Source organism: Chaetura pelagica, unplaced genomic scaffold (genome assembly GCF_000747805.2).
Source record: "Chaetura pelagica isolate M959 unplaced genomic scaffold, ChaPel_1.0 scaffold261, whole genome shotgun sequence".
Taxonomy (NCBI): Eukaryota; Metazoa; Chordata; class Aves; order Apodiformes; family Apodidae; genus Chaetura; species Chaetura pelagica.
The window spans coordinates 1145008-1153198 of record NW_009952189.1 but is presented as its reverse complement, the minus strand read 5'-3'; positions in this window follow the sequence as shown (position 1 = coordinate 1153198).

Below are 8191 nucleotides of genomic sequence, written 5' to 3'. Positions count from 1 at the left end.
ATATAAAAAAATTTTAATAATGATATAACTGATGCCATTAAAACTCAAGCTCGTATTCCATGCAGATGGCACAAACTGTCACACTCTGGTTTTCTCTTCAGTTTTGTTTCTAAAAATTTCAGCTGAATATTAAATCTGTGTCAGGGTATGTGAGGTTTCAGAAGTGTTGCACACCATGTTGATCTTCTAGCAGTAGATAGTCTTGTTGGCTGACACCACCCAGTTCCTCTCTCTGAAGGCATGCTTAGGAATTTCAGACTCATTGGCTCCAAGTGCTTTTGAAGTGAGGTATTTCTCAGGGACTTTGTGTTTTCAGAGTCTGTTGTGCCTTTGTAGGCTGTTCACAGTGCCTCACTGTGACTTCATGCAGTGACTTCTGGATCCATAGTGTCATTTACAGTTTCTGATCTCTTTTTACAATGAGATGGGCTGGAAAACTTTATTGCTCCTACACCCTTACCATTAAAAGTAGTGATGAGTGAAATATTACTGCCACCATCAGCGAGACTGTCAGGCATGTGTGGGTTTGCTAATGGAGTGAAGGGGCGCTGGGGCTGTCTCAGCTCCAGTAGCTTTCTGCTACCAATAATGAAATACTGTTGCACCACTGAGTGTGGCAGGTACTGTGGTGGCCCTTCTGTGGGTGTGAGCTGGGCAGAAGTGAACTGTGCAGCTGGCCTCGGGTTGTTTGGCCTGCTGATCCAGAAGAGGTGTGTAGTTTTTCTAGATGTGATGGCTCTGCAGTGGGCTCAGAAAGAAGAGGCAATAACAATATATTTTTGTCAGGGAAGCAAGTAGCTGTGACTCACAAGGCTCCTGGGGCACCATTTAGCAGAGTTAAAAGATGCTGTTTTCATTTAGTTGTTATATGACTACGTTTCTGAGTCTCTGTTCACTTTGTTCTTTCAAAATCCCCTCTTCCTGTATTTACAGGCCCTAATTTTCCTCTACCTTGCATTTTCTCTTAGGCTTTTACATCTGTATGAGTGGTGGTAAAACTCAGCTCTTTTTATGTGATAGCTTTTAGCACATATGCTGCGTTTACTTGGCACAAGCATAGAACGCCATAGCAGGGGCAAGGCAATGGGGAATCAAGCCAGTTGTTTACATCTTCCTCCAAAGGACTGGTGGGTCAAACATCCTTCTCCTTGTCCACAATGCTCTGCCATTAACAGCTGTTAGTGAATGTTGGTGCATCATATTTTTTTCCCCTTGAGGCTGAGCACATTATCTCTACAACACGCCAGCACCTTGCTGGGAACATGCCATGATTCTGTTTTCAGAGTGTTTTGTTAATGCTAGTGACCTTGGTGGTGTGACCACAACACCTGCTTTACCTGATAAGATCATTAATTTTTTTCTCTGCAGCCTTTGTGTTGAGCGTAAGCAAATCTTCATTTCTACCTGGAAAACACTGCCCAACCGTCAGCTTACCAGGGCACTGACCTGTATCTCCCGGTATTTTTTAAGGCATTAAATAGGCAATTAAGAGAAATCACTTCAATAAAAGCAGAATGAACACAAGCCTCTCCTTAGAGGCAATGGAGCAAGACAGTATTGGAATCAATTGTGCAGCCTTTCAGCTGTCACTCTGCTGCTGCTGCAGCTGTCTGTCAGTTGAGGTGACAGCAGAGAGCTGATCTATACTCCTCTCTGAGCTATAGAGATAAGCTGCACATGCACAATGAACGTGTTCCCAAAATAAACACATTGGGAAGAGCAGAGTATTTTTTAATGATAAATCCTCTTGCCCTGCTAACAATTCCTCCCTCCCCCTCCTTTGTTGATTTACCAGGTTGCTGTCACCCCTTGCCTCTTTTCTTGCAGTGGCTGTGTGTTCTCCTTTTGCCTTTTACCTTGTGGGTTTGTTTTTCTGCATGCTGCTGCCTTGTATGTCAGCAGCAGCATCTCACCTCCTGCTGCATCCCACCTCCTGCTGCATCCTTTGGTCAAGGTAGGGCCTGTCCATGGAGGAGACACAGATGGTGCTGCCTTCCAGGCAGGACCATAGCTGCAGCTGGTGTCCTTAAAGTGCTGATGGGAATTGCTCAGAAAAGGTTTAAATAGATTTGAAACTTGGAGTGGAGTACAGGAGCTTTAACTCCTGAGCTTCTAATTCAAGCCATATACCAGTCCTTTGCACAGGAAGGACTCTAGAGTTTTTGTATTTCCTTTTGCTTCTTTGTTCATCAGGCATAAGTTTATTAAATGATAAGGTGGCTTCACCTTTCCTCTCTACACTCTCTGCTCCAGTTTTGTTGTTCCACTAGAGGAATTCTGATGTTATTTGCATGTAAGGGGCGTCCGGAAGCTCTTCTCTCTTCCTCACCCCTGTGTTGGATGTAGATAAACAGATTTCCTTGGCACAAATCCTGTGCTGTGGGACTTCCTATGTGGTCCCATGCACAACTATATCCTGATCATATGTCCTACATGACAGGACTGTTCAGGCTGCTCTGCTATCCAGTCATGCTGGGGTTAAGGTTGCTCCTTTGCTTCTGCCTTGCTCTACAGTAACAGGCATTATTCGCGTTTAGGAAGCCGAGAGTCTTGAGTGACCTCATTTCCTCAGTAAAAGATAGCAGTGTAAGCATTGTGTCATGGAAGTGAAGGGGACAACAGTGGCTCAGAAGATTGATTGTGTCACTCATCCAGACTAAGAGCACATACATCATTAAGGACTTGCTTCAAGGCCTTTCAAAAAGAACAGCAGAAACTAGCAGCTGGCATAAAAAGAGGAAAAGCTGATCTCTGAGAAATGTTTACATGCACAAACCCCCCCCCCACAACCAAATCCTAAATCTTTTAATTTTAAAATGTAATTTCATTCTTTATTTTATGATCTTGGTTGTACAACACTTGTATATATTTTTCAGTTTTGCATGAGGCAATTTCAAAAGCTTGAAATTACAAGCATGCATTTCTCCATCATTCTGTGAGATAAAGCCAAGTAAGTATCATTCCCATTTTATAGGTGAGAAAGTAAAGACAGAAGGATCACCTCCAAGTGCTAATTGCCTTTTGTGTAGCCGTGCTGGTTGATGCTGGTTGTGCCCTTAGGTTCTATCTTGGAATAGCAGGTCAAAGTCTGATGCCTATGACAGGTAGCTCAGGACATATAATGTCCCTGTCCTTGTGTCTTTTTCTTTGAAGTGCCGGTTACTTGACCTTTTCCCTTTTTAACTGTTTTCTCCTTAAACAAGGATAAATACATTTTTGCCTGAATAAGGTTTGCTATGGGATTCACGAGACCAAATACTGCATTATGGGATATATGGGGGTAAAATCAGCAGCTCCCATTTTCCAGGCTGGTGGCTTTGACTAGCTGACTCCTTTGATAATTTCAAAAGGCCTAACATAAAAGGAGTTTAGAAAAGAAAGACCTCTGATTTCCTTCCAGAGGTACAGTGGAGGAGCAGGGAAGTGACACTGAGCTATCACTGTTTCTATAGCTCTCAGTTCAATGAATATGCACTGCCAGAAAATGCCAGTTTTCAGGCCTGTCAACAGGTATTTTTCTTAAGTATTTGAAGTACCTCAGCAATGATATTTACATAGTCTCTTGCACACTGCCAATCCTACCTTTCAAGTCTGGTTTTAGGAAAGTTTAATACAACTTGCTTAAAGTTAAGCCAATAACTTATCCCCATGCAATAGAAGTCCATATTATAAAAAATGTTTGTTGGTTTTTTTTTTTTAAGCTGTTGCTTGTAGCTTTCCCGAAAACAATATGTCTAAAGTAAGATTTTGACAGCAAAAATTTCAGCACCATCAGTTAGTTGGAAACATTAATTTTCTTTCTGCTTCTATCTCAGAGCAGATCTTTCTTTGATTTTTAATAGGCAGAGAGTACAGAACAGCAGCAGCATATGTTGCAACTATACATAGAGATTTGCTTTGTTTTCCAATGAGGTTATAATTTCTGTCCAAATTTAGGGCATTACTGAGCTCTGGATTCAATTTTACTGCAAAGTCTCAACAATAAAATATACAGAAGGCATACAAAAATGCCTAAAATTAAAAGCAAAAATGAACAAAACCAGTCATTTCTGAGATATATTTTAAAAAATCCTAATAGTTTAATTTAAACTGTTCTCTTAATAAAAAAATAGGTGCCATAAATCCTGCTCACCTTAGCCACACTTAATCCATACCTACACCAAATTTTCCTCATGAGTTCACATTTTACATGAATGCTTTCAGTACACAAATTCCTTTTCAAGATGTTTGTGAAATCCTGCTATTTTTAATAGTTAATGGAAAGAACAACTGCATTCAGAAATGTCAAACATTAAAGAATTAAGTAATAGGCACTTGCAGAAGAGAGAGACATAGGCTGTGCACTCTGTGCTCCAGGCCAACTTGTGTTTGTACGAGGGCAGGAACATCAGTAGGTTATCGATGGGCTGGGCCAAGCACAGGCAGGTCCCAGCACAATTCTTTACTCTTGCCTGTGCCCTTTATTTAACTGATTGTTAAATGCAAGAAGGATAACCAAGGCATAAGATAAAATGATGCTGTTTGGGAATGCCTTTGACAAACCCAGTTAGATGTTAATAGAGCTTACAGGAGTGCTGCCTGATCCTGCCAGCTGCTGACAACCACCAAGTGAACTTCAGGGAAAGCTGAGGCTCTTGCTGGCACTTGGCACCAGCCTGGGCAACAATTGCAGCTCTTGATGGACCTTAATTGAGTCTCTTCACATAGGCTTTTCCTGCTAATGTTTAACCTATCTGAACTCCAGATCAGTCTGATTCCTGAGAGTGGAGGTTTCTAGTTAACAGGCTTGAAAACTGAAAACAAGATAAAACAAACAAAACAACCCAAACCTAAAAAAGGGCAATTAAAAGAAGATGGGTGGCAGGGAATTCACGGATTTGTTCAGTTAAACTGTAGACTTACTAGGGCAGCAACTCTTTAACTGTGTCCAAGTTACATGTGCCATTATAGAAACGCCTTTCCTGTTGGTAACCATTCACTAACCATTCCTACATCAATGACAATTTGTAACTGAAAGCCCCCAGAACACTTAACCCAAGAAGCCCTAGCTCATTTCTAAACAACTCCCAAGAGTGCAAAGCTATGATGGATGGCACCTTACCCATCTCCTTTCCTGAAAAGTACAAGACTGCCAATATTTGTAAGCTTTACTCGCACAGGTCAGCAAATATAATAGGCAAATATGCAGAGCAAAATACATTTTGATTGATTAGACGGGCTTTGGAGAGAAGGCACCTACTTCTTTATTACAGATATTTATCTTGTAGTCTTTTCCACTCTGCTGGTTGTTAGTGCATATGGATTCTTTTTCATGTATTTTTAAATACTAGTAAGTGTGAGAGACACAGGCAAGACTTTTCAGTGGATTTTCTTAGTTTAATTGAAATGAGGTCAGAAATAATGCTGGCTTAATAATATCTTGTTAAGCTCAATAATATGTATTTTTCCAAGCACTTGGTGCACTATGGAGAATCAACATAAAGTATGTCAAAAGAAAAGCAACTAAGAATCCCGTCTTTATAAATATTTCAAGTGGATAAAAACTAACACTTTTCTTTCTGCATAAGCATGCTTGGTGGATACACCAGAATCTTCTCATCTAAAATGGTCACCAAGAGGTGGTGCTAACTATTTCCAAACCAAATGGTTCTTCCCATTTGTTGCACAAGCAAATCTTCCTCAAAGCCTACTGATAAATATGCAATTCCCAACAGATTCATTTGATCTTTTAATGTTTCTTATTTGCTGCCTTGACCTTTAGTTGCTCTTGTATGCTAGTCTTTAGGTTTTCCCTATGCTCCACTTGGTTGCAGCCAACTCTGAAGCAGGAACTTTTGGGAGCATGATTCCTGGGCCCAGAGCTTTGGCTCCACTCCCAAAGAGCTTACCTTTGTCTTTGTTCAAAGTTCTTTCATCTTGACTGTATTTTTCCATTCTTTCTGGAAATGGGACTTAACATTGCTTCAAAACAAATAATTCATTACACTCAAACTCATCTTTAGTAGAACTTCTTTAAAATTCTGCTTTTGAAAGCAAAAGGGAAAATGTAAAGAAAGAAAAAGGTCATATAAATAAAGCAAAGTCAGTTGAATGGTATAGAGTTATTCTGGTGACTTCAGTCTTTTATCTTAAGCAAGGATATTCTTCTAGCTCAATTAATTCAGAATTCTAACTGATGGGTATTTTCTGTTTTCAGTGACTGGTTCAGAGCAATATCTCATTATTCCAGCCAGCAGATATTGTTAATATCTAGTAGCAGATAGTTCTAATTCCCCTGATGCAAGTCATGATGTTAGATTTGCATCAATGGGGAGAACCAGGCTTGTGGCTACTCAGCTGTCACCATTGCAGACTTCATTGTCCTAAGCCCTGTGCAGGAGCTGAGAAGTACCAGTGAGCCCTGGACCAGAGCATGGCTGGATGAGCCAAGGCTCCACGCTGAAGGTTAAGTCCCTCCTCGTGTAGTTGTGATACTCAGAGTGCATATTTGCATTTGTAATGGCTTTTTTGAGCCTCTTTTTTTCTCCAGTGCTGCTTATAAAAAGAATACACTTAACACTGAGGATGTGCTAAGTGGGAGGACTTCTGGGTTGTGTCTGGGAGCCTGGGCCTGGAGGGGGGCATAAGCTGTAGGAAGAGCAAAGCTGCCATCTCCAGCACCCCTGCAGCACAGCATGGGCAGTTCATGGCTTCAGGTCCCTCTGGATTCCTGCTATCCCAGAGCAAATAATTCCACTTCATAAGCCAGTCCTCCTCCTAAGCTTTTCAGCTATGACCACATTTTTTCCTAATTGGCCATAGATTAGGTAAGAGGCAACATTCTTCTCTTGACATCAGTGTGCTGGTTTGGTTCTGGCATGGTTTGGGTAGCAGGGAAGGGCCCCAAGGTGGCTCCTGTAAGAAGCTACTAAAAGCTCCCCCGGCTCAGGTGGCGAAGGCCGGGTCCTTCAGAAGGACAAGAGATGCACCTCCGTGAGTAACATATGAAAGAACTGATATAAGACCTGAGGAGAGAGCAAGCAGGGGAGAAAGAGCTGTGCGGGAGAGGTGAGAGCAGTGCCGGGGTTGAGATCCTGAGGTTGGTGAGGAAGAAGGGGAAGAAAGTGCCCCAGTTTCCCTGTAACCACCTATGGGGAGATGGCAGCTGTCCCCAGGCACACATGGGGAGCTGGCTGTTCCCAAAGCAGCCCGTGACTCTGTGGGAAGCCCAGGCTGGAGCAGCTCCGGACCTCGTGGGAAGGACTCATGAAGGAGAGGTTCGTGGAGGACTCTCTCCCATGGGAGGGACCCTGTTGGGAAGCAGGGAAGGACTGTAAGGAATCCTTATTCCTGAGGAGGAAAGAGCAGCAGGAACCACCAGCCTGTGAACTGACCCCCAAACCCCCGTGCTGTTGGGGGGAAGGAGGGAGAGAAACTGGGAACAAAGTGATTTGAGCCTGGGAAGAAGGGAGTGTGTGTGTGTGTGGGTAACGTGTGTAAGCCCTGCTCTCATGTTGTCTATGTTCTGTGTTCATTTCATTAGTGGGAAATTAAATTATTATTTTTCCCCAAGTTGAGTCTGTTTTGTCCAGGACCTTAATTAGTGAAGAACCTTCCTTGTCCTTTGTCTCCACCCATGAGTTTCTAGTTGACCTTTGTGCTCCCCATCCCAGTGCAGGGGGGGAGCTGAGTGAGCAGCCACGTGGCTGGTTCTTTGTTGTTGTGTTAGGCCCAAACCAAGACAGTTCTGTGTTGTGTTTTCTCACCTAATAGGAACCCTTGGGAGGCAGCAGGGAGTAGGAACAGCAGCTGTTGCTCAGAGGAGAACAGAGCAATTCCTTGTCCAGCCATTATTCCTGACGTGGCTGAGTAAGTGCACAAGGAGGAGAGAATTCTGCAAAGCTTGTGAGGAAGCTAAGAGGAGGAAACCTTCACACTTAGTATTGGACAGGGTCATGATGCTGTTGCTGTAGTCCTAACAGTGGGGAACCTCTATCCATCCTCCTATTTGAGTAGTTGATGGGAAATGTCTGTGCCTGATAGTTCACCTCGGGAGGCTAGAAGGCATGTGGTGCTCACACTGGAGCTGTTATGGATGGAGCAAAGGAGGCTGTGGTATGAGTCTCCACAGTTAACATGTGGTACTAGTGTCAGTCTTAACCTTTTGGGTGAATGGCATGAGGTTAGGATGAAGGTAGTAGAATCCATAATA